Raw genomic sequence first — 14,794 nt, 5'->3', positions numbered from 1 at the left:
CCTTTTTAGTGTGTTGTCGTGCAGGACTATATTTTTTTCTCCCAATCTTGAAAATGTAGTAGCTACTAGGGACAATGCCAGGCCTAGGCCTGATTTAAAGTGAATGGCCACAAAAAGTGGGGAAGCTTTTAGATTTCCACATAGTCATTTGTTCTGCTAGCTAACTAAGGTGCCAAAAAGTCAATCAGTCAACAAACCAATAGTGATTCTGCTTATAATCCATAATATTAATATTTGGAATTATTTTGGCAGAAATCGAAAAGTAGAATTACTACATTGATGAAAAAAAGGGAAAAAGGCGGCTATAAAATCTGAACGGCCAAATGGAGATTATTTACATAGGAAAAGAAATGCCCATTATTATAAGTTACTATATTCTGTATACTTTGGGATTTCCTTTCCCTTTTATATTAAAAATGCTGGTCGTTGTGCTTCCTGTGCAAAACAGGGCCCATGCTGCAACATGCTGCAGTATTAAGGTAAGCCTGGTACAAAGCTGTACACCTACTTTGAGCAAGGGGGTAAGGCACACAATTTAAATTACTGACGTCAGGCACATATTTTGCCCCAGCACTGGCACATTGGGTGCACCAAGGACTTGTGCAGCAAGTGCCATTTTCTTGAATTTTGGGAAAAAATGTTGCATTGTATTTGCACTCAACCTTATGAGTTGTACATGCAGTTCCATAGAGTGTTTGTTGCAGAAGAATAAACAACACAAAGAGCATATGTGTACATGAAAGTAACACAACACCAACATTCATGGGTTATAGAGCACAGCCCAATGTGTTTTATGTTTCACTCCCTGTGTACTCTCATGCTGCCGCTCAAGTGTGTCCAAAGAGTGCCTATGTGGATATAGCCTAAAGGATATAAGCATTTGGACTAATCTCTGGCATCTCAATAGCAGGGCCATCCTTAGTAGTGCAGGGCCTGAGGGCTCCATTATTTTCATAAAGTAGGGATGTCATACTTGCAGCCCCTCCAGCTGTTGTTGGATTACAAAACCCAGCCTCCCCCAAAAACAAGAATGCTTAACAAGAGCTACAAGGTGCAGTTTGGACATCCCTGATATTGTTACTGCACATATCATTTCTTATCATCCCAAAGACTATTTGTCTCACTGCTACTGCCACTTCCATTGCCTGTAGCCAAGGCAATTCTTTCCTCTCATTTTATACAGCTGCTGCTCTGAGGAGCCCCACTGGTAGTTGTCCCTGTTTTCCTCTCTATAAAGAGAGCTTAATAGCTGTACATTATGCTTATATTCCCCTTTCCACCTGTATGAGACTTAAGTGTATCATATCATCAATAATATCTGGCCCATGAACATAAAGACACAATAGATGCCACTTTCTAGGAATCTGTTAGCGTCCATGGGAAGAGTATTTTTGGCTGCGTTCTCTTGCGCTGGATCATCCATGCATTCCTGTGCAGGGGGATACAGGAAGAAATGCAGCCCTGTGTTTCCTATGTGATTAAACTCTTTGGGGTGCTGGCAAGTACCAAACAGGGGCTGTGTTTTCTCCAGCTTTCTTTCATGTTGGAACCCATGAATGACCAAGCGCAACAGAACGCAGGCAGAAACACTCATCTCTAAGAGCCCTTACACAAGGGATGCTCTTGTGTTTTTTTTTATTTAAGCAAAATATAAAAAATAAAGTAAAAAATAAAATTTGAGCAGTGATTTTGCTGCTTGCAGGGTATATAGTGTAATATTCACACTGGGTGCTGATATCAGTAATGTGTGCATATATAGTTGGGTGTCTCTGAGCACATACACTATGCTGCTGATGGCTGACTGCTCCTGACTGGCTCAAATCTGACAGACAAACATCAATCGGCCAAGTTTAAAATTCCGTCTGGAGCGGAAACCATACTGGCTCATTGATGAGTTTCTCCTCCCCAAGGCCTGTATCCCTGCCATTGTGATATGATCATTTGGTCCTATGGCCAAACCATTGAATCAGCCTGATATTGCCCACTTCAAGGTGGCCATATTGGTGACAGATTTGCTGGTTTTGGTAATCTTTTAATGTATGGCCACCTTTAAGGTTGCTCTATACATGGGAACACTTAAGCTGCTGATTGAGCCCATTCAGACCAAGTCACCAGCTTATCTACCTATGTGTGGGGCCCATGGATAGGTCTGCTCAACAGATATCTTGGCAAAATGGACAGATATAAGTTGGAAAGGTCTAAAAATCCCACCGGATGAGAAGTGCATGAGCACATTGATACAGTCTTCATCCAACAAGTCTACATAAGCACCAACTGTTGATCAGATCCTTGGTCATTTAATCTTTGCATTTATTTTCTATTAGTTTTAAATGATTAACATTCCTATTCTGATTCTTTCCAGCATCCAGCTGAAAATGCTGTTTGCCAGGAGTCACTGACCCCAGCAACCAATAAACAGATTGACTGTGAAGCTTCACTATTCTTTTTTTTCTGTTTCATACACTACTTGGTTGCTAAAATAGTTTATCGCTAGCAACCAAATAACTAGCTAGCAACCATGCCTTAGAGCTGCAACAGAAAAAAAATAATTATGCAAAAATTCTCTTGTCTACACTATACCAAAATTTCATTTTAAGCTAAACTACGTCTTTAAAGGGGTGGTTCACATTTAAGTTAACTTTAAGTATGTTATAGAATGGCCAATTCTAAGCAACTTTTCAATTGGTCTTCATTGTCTATTTTTTATAGTTTTTGAATTATTTGCCTTGTTTTTCTAAATCTTTCAGCTTTGAAATAGAGTTCACTGACCCCTGCAGCCAAAAACCTATTGCTCTGTGAGGCTACAGCTTATTTTTCTATTCAGGTTCCGCCCCCATTCATATACAGTCTCTCATTCAAACTGCTCCCTGGTTGCTAAGGTAATTTGGCCCTTAGCAACCAGATAGCTGCTGAAACTATAAACTAGAGAGCTGCTAAAAAAAAGTTAAATAAGTAACAAACTACAAATAATTAAAAATGAGGACCAATTGCAAATTGTCTCAGAATATCACTCCCTACATTATATTAAAAGCTAACTCAAAGGTGAACAGCCCATTTAAAGTGGTCCCTAATTTTCTTTTTTTTTCTCTGTTAGAAGGGGGCGGAGCTGTGATGCAGAAGGGGCAGATCAGGTGGAGACAGGGTAAGTAGGCAGGGTTAGAGAGCTGTTGGGCGGTAAAGGGAGAGATAGACTCTGGCTCTTATTTAACTGGTTAGGCTGGAAAAAAGGTTCAGGTGGCAATTGTAGGAACAGATCTGCTTCAGGTCTGTAACATGTTTAGAAGTCAGAGTCAGCAGTGCACAGACACATAATGCTTCTCCTAGAATATTTATTTTAACACACATTTATGCAGCGCTTTACAGAGATTTCACACATTTCCCTTCAGTCCCTGTCCCAGGGGAACTTACACTCTAATGTCCCTATCACATTCAATACAAACAAGGGGTAATTTCATCACAAACCAATTACTAAAAACTTTATAACCATTAAAAACTTTAAATGGATGCATGTTGTGGCCTGTAATTAGTGTTCCTGGTTGACCCATGTATGGCTGCCATAAGAGTTAAAAGGAGGAAAAAACAATATTCAGTGACGCAAAGCCTTGGCACAAACTGTGGGCCAAATTGACCAATTATTATGATAATGGTAACAGTGTCTAGCAGGCAGGGAGGAAGTCAATCACCCCAATGCTTTTACATTACTTAGTGTAGTTACAATAAAAGCAGAAAATAGAAGTTCTTCAATCTGTTTTGTGATTCTGCATGGTTGAACATTCGAAATGAGTTTGTGCATGGCCCCCGGGCACTGATTCAGACTTGATTGGGGTAAAGCAGCCTCCTTGTGCTTATTTTTCTACACGTCACCGTGGAAGTTCTATAGCCCAGGGAATGAAAATGGTGCTGTTCGGCTGCCAAACAATCGCACATGCCTTCATCAGGCAGGAGGTGATCGTTATCAACAAGTCGCACGACCTTAGCGCAGTGACAATGTCAGGTCAACTTGGGGAAGTGGAGAGAGCGACTCAGACACATCTAAATACAAATAATAAAAAAAAGAAACAAGCAACAATCCTTATAATTATCATCATCTGCTGCTTTCTCTCTCTTCTGGCAAAGAAACACTCCATCCATTTGCAGAAATCGCCCGAGGAAACGTTACATCAAAACTAATCACAACGATTAAAATCAGCTTTTCTGTGCAAGGGGAGAGTAATAAGCAAGTTGGAGACTGGAGCCACTCACACACACACACACTGGGAAAATAAAATCAGAAACAATACATGGCACATGTTAAATGTATATATATATATATATAGATGAGGGGCTTGTTGGAATAAGGAGATCGGGGATATTGTTGGCAGGGCTGGCTAATTTAATTTCATGTTTTTATGCTGAAGATTGATTTAGACTGGAGGTAGAGGCATGAGCTAATTGTATCCTGATCCTTTGCCTTGAGGGGTTTCAAAGCCCTGGAGCGACTATTCTCTGTATTTTGTTCTCTCTACCTTAGCCAAGCGATTGCATTTCTCTCTGGTGTAGTGAGCGGAGCAGATCGCTGGAAGAAATCGGCACGGAGCGAAAAGAGAAAAAAGGGGGATTTTCTAGAAAAGGAGAAAGAGGGAGAAGTAGAAGGCAGAGCCGCTCCGCGTTTCAGGTAAGAGCAGCCGCTATTATTCGCTATGGATGGGACGGCTGGGGAGTTTAGGGCGCAACTTGCTTTTACGCATGTGCCAGGTTCCTGCTAAATCTTTTCTCTTCCATCAGCAGCACTTCCTTGTCTCTCAGTCGCACACGGGGAAATGGCAGCGATAGGTGTCTGTGGGAAACGCTCGGAATGGAGCGATTCTATGCACAGGCGATGTGCTGAGTGCTGGTCTTTGTGCCTTGCGGTTCAGCCTTTAGAATCAGGCAGCCGGGTGCTTGGGGTCAATGAGCGCTGAATGAGCGCAGACAATGCCGGCGGGATGCGTGGGGCTTCTTACATTCGTGCGCAAAGCTGCGGAGCTGGCGCTATAACGCGCGATGTGGAAGGTATATGTTCACCGAGGTGTCCAATGGGGTTGCAACATCATACCTTTCACACTGGACACAATGAAAACCCACATGCATTTTTAGCGAATTAGAAATGATTCCAGATGCGCCCCGTGTAACCGAGTGGCTTGCCGCTGAGCTGTTACTAGTTGGGATGGCAGCTTGGCTGTTTCATAGGTTTAATCAGAAGCTAGCAACCCTGTGTTTGACCTGCAGCCTTCAGCTCCTATTGTGGCATTTATGTGAGAAATACAACAGTAAGAGCAGGAGTTTAGGCATCCCTTTACTTACAACTGTGTTTAATTCTCTGGCTTGGCACAAGCACTCCTTTCACCTCAAGTTTCTGCTGCTTATAATGAACGCCATTGTGGTGCTTACAATTGTGCCCTAGGGGGGCATGTTCTGTCATCTTAAAGGGAATTTCGTATCCTTCTTAATCACTTCCTTGCTGATCCTTTCATTTGCTCTAGTTGCCCCCCACCCAATTCTTCCTTCTGACAGGTTAAATGCAGTATTTTTTTCTGTCACTGTAGACAAGTAATCAGAACCTAGTATTTATGGCTGAGACTCTTGCAGTTACTGCCTGTGAACTGTAGGGGGCAGTGAGTGCCCATCAGCTGGAAAATACATCAGAGCTTTGCTTGTGCCCAGTCTGTCCTGGCATCTGTGAATAATCTTAGGAGGCCAAGAGTGCTGTGTGGAGCAGTTCATTTCTAACAATAGTATTATATATATAATATATACATATATTCCTAGCTAATAATGGTTCTAGTATATATATATATATATATATATATAACATTTGCTCATTGCTTCCTTCCTGCAGTTTTTCAGAGAAAATTGTATATTATTGTAATATATTGTAAATTTATTTTATATCATGAAAAATGTACAGTAAGTATTTGCACTGTAACAATTTGCATTTGTTTGTTCAAATAACTGGCCTGGTATACTCTTGGCACAGAAGAAAAGGAATAAAGAGCTTAGTGATTTCAGATAGATCCTTAACTTACATTGGAAGCATTCTCTTGACTTAAGGACTGCACTCTAAAATACAATTTGTAATAAGTGAGCATTACAGTTTACATTATTAGCATTTAACTCTTACATGTATATAAAGAGAAAGACAGAACAAGAGCAAGATTCAGTGAAAAAAGATGCCAAGTGCTGCTACAGCTTTCCAGAGGAATGTGTTGCCTTTGCAGCTGGCTCACTATGGCAGTGCTTAAAGAGGCATTTGCCCTCACATGGTGCCAGCGGCGGCTCTGCAGAACATTTACACAGAGAAATATTAAGACAAACAGAAGGGATGCATGACTAGCGATCTGAGTAGCGTATTCACATATGAGTAACGTAGTGATTTTTTACATAGTTTACCCCAGTTCCAACAAAGCAACCAATCAGAAGTTTTTTTTTTATCACAACAGACGCAACTACTTCTTGGTTAAGGATACAATTTTAATGCAAAGGGAACCATTAGTGAACCAATAATGTGTAAAAATGTTTTTCACACATCTTTTTGCCCTGAAAATTTAGAAAAAGTTTAACTTGAAGGCCAGCAAGCCACCTGCATTCTCATCAGATCATTTGGCCCACGGGCCAACATTTGGATCATTATAGGCAACTATGCAGGCCCGCTTGGGATGACCACATCAACTCTCTGATGTAGTGCCTGACTGACGCCATTTTCATATCTAATCAATATCTGGCTGATTTTTGGCCAGATATCTATCGGATAGACCATCATACCCATTGTAGCCAATACATAAGCAGATAAGCTGCCAACTCAGTCTGAAGGGGCTAAATCAGCAACTTAAATCTTCAGTGTATAGCCAGCTTAATACCCTCAGTCCACCCCTAGCCACCACTCTCAATACCTGTATGCTAAAATACCCCCAGTTATTACCTATAATGATAAAAGTATGACTTGAATGCTATGGACTAGGCTGGCACATATTCAAAGTAATATTCAGAGGTAACAAATGTACTAATAGGTTTTAGGCAAAAACACATTTTTTCAAGGGTCAACAGTTTGGTCCCACTCACAGACCTAAAATAAATGGCTGAAAGGAACCAAAGATGTCTTCTCAAATGCAAAATGTTCACCTTCTTAAAACAGAATGTATTTACATACCTCATGCTACACATAGCACTGCCTTTAAACCAAAAATTAAAGACTTTAACCTTCAGTTAAAGGAGAAGGAAAGATAAAACTAAGTAAGCTTTATCAGAAAAGTCTATGTAAATACAGCCACAAGCACTCACAGAAATGCTGCACTGACTCTAACAAAAGAAACACATTTCTTCTTTTGTGTATACATTATCTTCTGTGTCAGACTTCAGGGTATGGCATGAGTCTGCTCAGTTTGCTCTTCTCCCCCCTTCTCCTCTTCTGCTCCCCCTCCCATCATCTCTCTCCCCCCCTCCCAACTGTGCTGCGCAATCTGAAATACCAGCAGCCAGAGCTGCAGCACCAAAGCTACGGAGACCAAGCTAAAATGGCAGCTGCTATCTTAAATAAACAGGGGAAGCTTCTAGGGCTGTTTATTCAGGTATGTTAAAGTTTTCTACAGAATAAATATAGCGTTGTAACTTGTACTATTATGACTAATCTGTTGGCAATAAAATGCCAAAATTCCTTTAAGGGATTGTAGGCAAAGACATGCAAACGATTCCTTAATGTCCCTGTAGCCAACTATGCTTTGCAGCTATGCTGGTTTAATAGTTTGCAACTATGCTGGTTTAATAGTACAGTATAGCCTAATAGATCAGAACAATGTATACAAACTTGCAGACAACCTGTTTCTACCCTCATCAGTGTAAGATAATGAAACCTGGCTTCTGAGAGGGTTGAACCATGGATAAGTGTAGTAGAGAAACCATTCCGGTTATGGTGAGAGGGGTTAAAAGCAGCCAAAGAGCCCTTCTAAAATGTGAGACCTGCTTCAAAAGCCTTCATAAACATGCCTAATGTCAGAGAAAGCCACGATGGGCTACATTATTTTGCTGTTAGAAGGCAAGGCCTTAAGAGTGGGTGTCCCCACTCTGGGAGAAGAATGGACCCCTTATTTATGATGCTAACCAGTTTCCATGCTTTAGGCCCAGTGACACCAGCCTCCTCACGTTTTATAAAACCCACCGGGGGTTAGTTATGCTAGTAAGTATCTTATTGAATTTCAGACTGGCTAAATAATTTGAGGCCAATGTGGCAGCCTACTGGAATGGTCTGTCAGAAAAAACTAAGAATGTTCTAGTGTCTAGAAAAGTGCCTGAACAGCTAAAAGGCTTAATTACTCATAGAACTAAACTTGACATCTGCTTCCATGACTGTTCATAGTAGGCAAATGCAACTTTTACTGACCCTACAATTCTAAAGATTCTTGGTTCAGGATCCTGCTACACCACCTTCTTTCTTTCTATCTGAAGAACTTGTGCAGTTAGAAAGGGCACACCTCAGTGAGCAAGAAAATCAATGGTGAGTTTTTGCTGGCTTATATTTCTCTTAAAGGGGACATATAGGATAAATGGGAAAACCCTAATTTTGTAGGCAATTATGAATAATATACGGTGCTGGTTTCACTTTGTGCTAAAAATTCATCCTATCTGTAAAAATGGCCCCTTTATTGGAGCTCCCTATAGACCCTATCACTTCTCTGTCCGAGTTTGAAATGGAGAGTGGGCGTGTCCTAACGGTCCCTGCCAGAAGCACAGTAGGAGGGGGAGAGCCAATCACAGCCCTGCACTCACACAAGCAAAGACAGGCTTCAGTTCCCTATCAGGTCAGCCTAGCTGCTGATTGGTTCCTATCTTATAGTGCAGTGTACTGAGGGCCGCCGGCTCCCCTGCACATCCAGAGAATTCAGCCAGCAGGAAGTGGAACAGATGGGCAGGACTAGTGGGGTTTTTGTGGAATTTCTCAATAAATCAGTCAGAAACACAACTTTTTAAAGCACAATCCTTCTATATCTAGAGGAGTATAATTCACTGGTACATTCATAATTTTTATAGGATATGTCTCCTTTAAGGTAGTGAAGTTTACCTTGCCATAGTAGCCCAAAAAAACAGGGAATGCAGCCCCTGGTACTGAATCCTCAGAAAGCTGCTTTCAGCTTCTTATTCAAGTTTTGCTGCAAATGCAAAAAATTTTCATGGACACTGCCTTTGACAAGCATCAGAGCATACGAAGGGTTACCTATATCTACTGCATGTGGTGCCAACAGGCCATGCGTGACCTCAAGGTGGGCATATTGGTGACCTTACCATACCATTTTGTATGCCCACCTTAACACTTCCTTGAGTCTGGTGGTCCTAGATTTGACCTGACTCCGACTCCATAATACATCTTTAAACTGGTCTTCTAGTCAAATTTCCTTGTAAAGCCCATGTTTTTTCCAGCAGTGCCTTTCCTTCCCTTTAAGCTGTTGCCTGACAGTAGTTCCATATAAATATAGTCGGTATATATATACATACATATATATATGTCAGTATATAAATAATTTGCTGATGTATTTTTCAAGAAATCTGTCCTACCTCCCTTTCACCTATAGTACTTTTCTATTTAACACCTTCCTGGAACTTTTTGTTAAATATACTCCTTCATAGCCAATCTCCTTTTTGAGAAAAAAAACAATTCTTCAGCCCTATGTAGACTATAGAGGCTTGACAAAATAACAAGGGGCTTAAAGAGACCTTTAATTCCATTCAATTTTAGGAGGGCAATGATTGAAAGACAGCCTTCAACAACAGAGATGGGCACTGGGAAATATAATAACATTTGAAAGCATGTGAAAGCTGGCCAAATAGTGTAACTTCCCGATGGATTCTTGCCTCTGGGATGGTTATCCTATCCTAGAGGCAAGAATCCATTGGGAAGTTAGATTAGTGTGGCAACATCTAGTGGAAGGGTCATCACAAAATCTTTCAGGAGGTGCTAAGAGTTGTAGTATTTAATACATGAATGTCCATGACAGGTATATAATGAGTGCCCATACAGGTTTTTTGCACAGGGGTGCATCATGAAAAGACTGTAATCTTTAGCTGAAAAAGTGAAAATTTTGCTCTTAAAATTACTTGGGGCTAAAACGGCCATGGCCCATTCACATCTCTTCCGTGTATATGTGGTACCAAAATACAGGTAATCCCATTTCCTGCACTTTGCACCTTGTCCAGTCTTTGTCTTCAGGAACTACTAGAATGAGGTGGTAAGTGTTGCATTTCATTCAGCATGCAGTACTTCATATAGAAAGGAGAGAGAGGTGGACACCACATGGGGGAGGTGTTACACACATGGGGTGGTATAGGATTATTGTGGTTTGTGAGTGGTTTTCTGTGTTGGGCCACACTCCGGAGTACAGCATTTCAAAACAAACAAACAGTATAGCCAGATTAATGTATCTGTGGTCAGAAATGCTTTGCCCCCATATGGGCATCAAAGAGAGGTTAAAATGGAGAAAAATAAAAGCAACCAGAATCTAATTTGAAGGCAGTTTATCTTTAACTTGGCCCCAGGGGTTTTACTACCTCCTGTTTCAGGAATTGTTTGACACAGCTGAGTACTAATATGCTAGAGCTCCCACAATATTTTATGTCAGGATAAAACATGAAGAGAATTCTAATTTTCATAATAACACAGCAAATAAAAGGACAACACAGTGTGAGAATATCATTGCTTCATTAGCCTTAAAAAAGCTACTGCATAGTTCCTGTCAGATCCTGTCTGCTTCTTTTTACCACAGCAGGATGCAATGACATACACCAGTAATGTAGCAGTATAATAAGTAAGGTTCCAAATAAGTCATCCTACTGGCGCGGTAACTGATAAGGAGTTGGTTATATTCTAGGAATATGGGGAACCCAGTAGTAAATATTGACATAAATAGGAGTAATTTACGATCGCAAGTACAGTTGCGGTCCTCCAATTTTTGCCACAGTTTTTTGGAAAACCCCTTTCAGTAAAGGTACTTAAAATGAAAATGCTCTCCTTGCACTTCCCTATAGTTGTGCTTGTTGCCACTCAGTCCTTCCTGCCTTCCATTTGAATTGATTACTGCATCGCTTATTGACGCATGGGGACCCTGGAGTTACCAACGTTTGACCAGTCAGTAGCTCCGGGGTTCCCTTTGGGCCCAGCACCAATAACTGCAGCACAGTTGCACCTAAAGAATCGGGCACAATTGCATCCAATTTGCAGCAAAATGTGCATGCAAATAATAAAGCCTCTACTCTAAATAGTATTTATAACAAAGTAAATGTAAACAAATGACAAATTGAAGCCCCAAACAAATCAAAACCCGTACCAAATAAATATAAAGGTCTGGGTGTGAACACCCCAGACCTAGCGCAGTTGTGAAAAAACTCTAGGGGGCCCCAATGGAAATTTGTAATTAATGCAGAATCAGAAAAAGCTCACCAGAGTCCACAGTTGGTCCGGGTGCTCAGGGCCCCGAACCCGTAGCTGAAGGGAGAAGTTATATCATATACAGTTGAGCTTCAAACATCTCCGGACACGACATGCTGCTAAAACCAGGTCTTTATTGTTCCATCTAAAAACTAGACGCCTGACATGTTTCGTGCGCGAACGCACTTACTCATAGTATGAGTAAGTGCGTTCGCGCACGAAACATGTCAGGCGTCTAGTTTTTAGATGGAACAATAAAGACCTGGTTTTAGCAGCATGTCGTGTCCGGAGATGTTTGGAGCTCAACTGTAAAATGTGGATGCAGTTGTGTTTATTATGGTAGAACGGACACAATTCTGCCAATTTTGGCAAAAAACACTTTGTTGTTGGAAAAAAATGGCGACTGCACTCAGAATTGCAGTTTGCTCACTGCACTTAAATAAGGTAAATAAGCCCCAATATCTGGATGAAATGATTAAAGTATGTGAGGAATTCCCTCTACTGATACAAATCTAAGGAAACCATGTAGCTTTGAAAGGAGAAAATGCCACTAATAAGAATAATAAAAAGTGCAATGATTCCCCTTTAGTTCTCTTTTATGTTTCTTTGTAGATCTGAAATAACTCATGTATAGCAGTTGGGCTACCAAGAAATGCCCTCCCCTTTTCACAGAATGCCTTAATGTCCTATATATATTGCTATTGGGCGAATGTAGAGGATCTTTTGTTGTAATCTTTATGAGTTTTGTGGTCACAGCCTCATTGCATCCCCCACCTAATGGTTTAAAATTTAGTGGTGAGCACAGCTTTCCCTCTTTTGTTAATGAGCTACTTATTGCAAAGCTGTACAGCTGTGGGGAGGGGGATGTTTATACAGAGGGCTTCTCACTGAACTGCTAAATTGTTTGGATTGTGCATGTAGGCAGAGGATAAAGAATATGACTTCCTGTCTCAGGGATTGCACCATTTTCCCATGTTTACTTGTCTAAGCATTTCTCACAAAGACACCTGCTTTCAACATGCATATTCAATAGGAAAACATATTCCCATGAATGAAATTTCTTAATAAAATAACTAAATAAATAAATAATACAAACAGCTACACTTTTATGCATACATCATTCACGTCAGTCCCGTTCCGAGTAGAGTTTACAATCTAAGGTCCATATCACATTCAGCAAAAAATAGTTGACCGGCACAATGAGCCCTGACGAAGGGGTACGCGCCCCAAAACGTTGAATATACAAGCAGGGGATAAGCCTCGCTTGCATTACACTCATTGTGCCGGTCAACTATTTTTTGCTGGACTGTGCTGGGAGTGCCGACTCTCTGGGCTGTGCACCGAGTAAGAATTGTTGGAGGAGGTAAGGTTGTGCTGGGTGAACTTTATTTGTTGTATAGTAATTCACCTTCACACACACTAGTACCAGTTTTACAAGAAGCCAGTTAACCAGTTATATTTTTGTAGTGTCTAAAGGAAACCCATGCAAATAAAATAGAAATAAACTCCCAAAAGACTGACAGCCAAGGCATTAGTGCAGAAATGGATACGTAGTTTAGTAAGAATTAGCTGTGAAGCCAGTGTGTTGTATGTGGGGCACAGCATACTGAGAGATCAAACACTGAATTCTTGTCTCCAGGATTCTATTCTCCAGTCCTACTCATGGTTATTGGACTACATTACTTGGACCATGTCTAGCTTTCATTTGATTATTTCTCTAAATAGTATATAACCCAGGGGTGTCCAGAGAGTGAAATAGTGATCTACTGGTGGATTTTCATACAGCTGCACCAGATTATCCTTCAGGCTATGCATTTATTATTCAGATTTGTTTTAAAACATGTGAAAAGATATTGCAATATAGAAAAATAAGTAATAAAAATTAATAACAATAAAATTGTAGCTTCGTGGAGCAATAGGGTTTGGGGTGTTGGAGTTAGTGACCCCCATTTGAAAGTTGAAATTAGTCAGAAGAAAAAGGTAAATAATTTAAAAACTATCAAGATTAAATAATGAAGACCAATTGAAAAGCTGCTGATTTTTGGTTGAACAGCCAACCAAAATTCATGGTGAAAAAAGCAAAGTTCCAGTTGCTATGCACTTGCCGATGAAATACAGTGTTGGACCAAGAGGACGTATGACTGAAAACTGGGCATTTGAGAGAATGATTTTTTTAAACAACATCAATATCCCTTTAACATCTCATTTTATTAATATACTGTTATATATATACACACACACACACAGACTTATAATTTTAGATTTCTCCAGCCAGCTGCAGGTAAAACACTGAAAGCAATCATCTGATTGGTTGCAATGAGTTACAGCCCAGGTGCAAATTTGCCCAGTGTTTATAAATAACACCCACTTTCTAAAAATACAGTACACTTTCAATACTTTTACTATAATGTTTTACTTAAAGAAACAGGTGTCTGCCTAGTAGGAAAAAAGTTCTAGTTGCCGTTACTTTTTAAAGGAAACCTCTGGATAAAGGATATGTATTTTTTTTTACATTTTCCCCTATATTTTACTGGCATTATTTCTGTTTCTCTGAGTCTCCAAGCAACCAGAATGGTTATTTTGCCAGACTTGCATTTAGCAGAGCGTGTATTTGAGGTCTTGCAGCCTGAAGCTAAGCACTGAATATATTAGAGTGCATGTAATGGCACCGTCCCGGAGGGAGAATAAACTTTACACATACAATAACAATTACTATCAGAATTGGAACTACAAGTGCAATTACTGGACTGGCTATTTATCAGCCAATGGGGATGTTAGTGTTCAGCATGTGAAGGAGGAATCCATTAGATTTCATAAATCAGGGTAGAAAGCTCTTTTAACATAGAAAATATTTTGTATATAATATATTTCTAATGAAACCTGAGACAAATGATATTAAGTAACATTAATACCATCTTATCACATCCATAAACTGAATATCCCACTCATGTTTCAACAGCCATATTTCCCCATCCATAAAGCTTCATGGATCTTTTATAGCTTTTCATGGCTTCTCTCTATGGCTAAGTGAATAGAGTGACAGTTACTTGGAAACAACATTACATATATAAAGGCTTTAATGAAAGATGACAGTAATAAAGAGTGGAAGGGCTATTAAATATAAGCATATGAGAAATCCCCACAGAATTTGATGACCATATGAGGCAGAGTATGCATTACTCATGCATAGGGAGGCAGAAGGCACCCAATTGGTCAGGGAAATTTACCTGATGTAAATCATTTCTCTATATTAAGGACAAAACCAAGTTTCATAAAGTAGTTTGTAATCTGTATATAAGAGTATTTACTGGGGGCCATGGGGTGCACAGGGCCTAGTGGGAACCTTGAGTGGTGTTAAATTTGAGT

The 14,794-nt window shown here is 40.2% G+C and overlaps 1 protein-coding gene across 1 annotated transcript in view; it reads left to right on the top strand.

Annotated features, from left to right (window-relative positions):
* Positions 1-4,384: 4,384 nt before the first annotated feature.
* Positions 4,385-14,794, top strand: part of kctd1 (potassium channel tetramerization domain containing 1) — a 46,260-nt gene continuing 35,850 nt past the window's right edge. Inside the window, exon 1 of the mRNA XM_004915207.4 lies at positions 4,385-4,654. The gene's annotated coding sequence lies outside the window, so the exon portion shown is untranslated. The remainder of the gene's footprint in view (positions 4,655-14,794) is intronic.

The sequence above is a fragment of the Xenopus tropicalis genome, chromosome 6, assembly GCF_000004195.4.
Source record: "Xenopus tropicalis strain Nigerian chromosome 6, UCB_Xtro_10.0, whole genome shotgun sequence".
Taxonomy (NCBI): domain Eukaryota; kingdom Metazoa; phylum Chordata; class Amphibia; order Anura; family Pipidae; genus Xenopus; species Xenopus tropicalis.
Note: the sequence above shows the minus strand (reverse complement) of the source record. Positions and strands in the feature narration are given on the sequence as shown.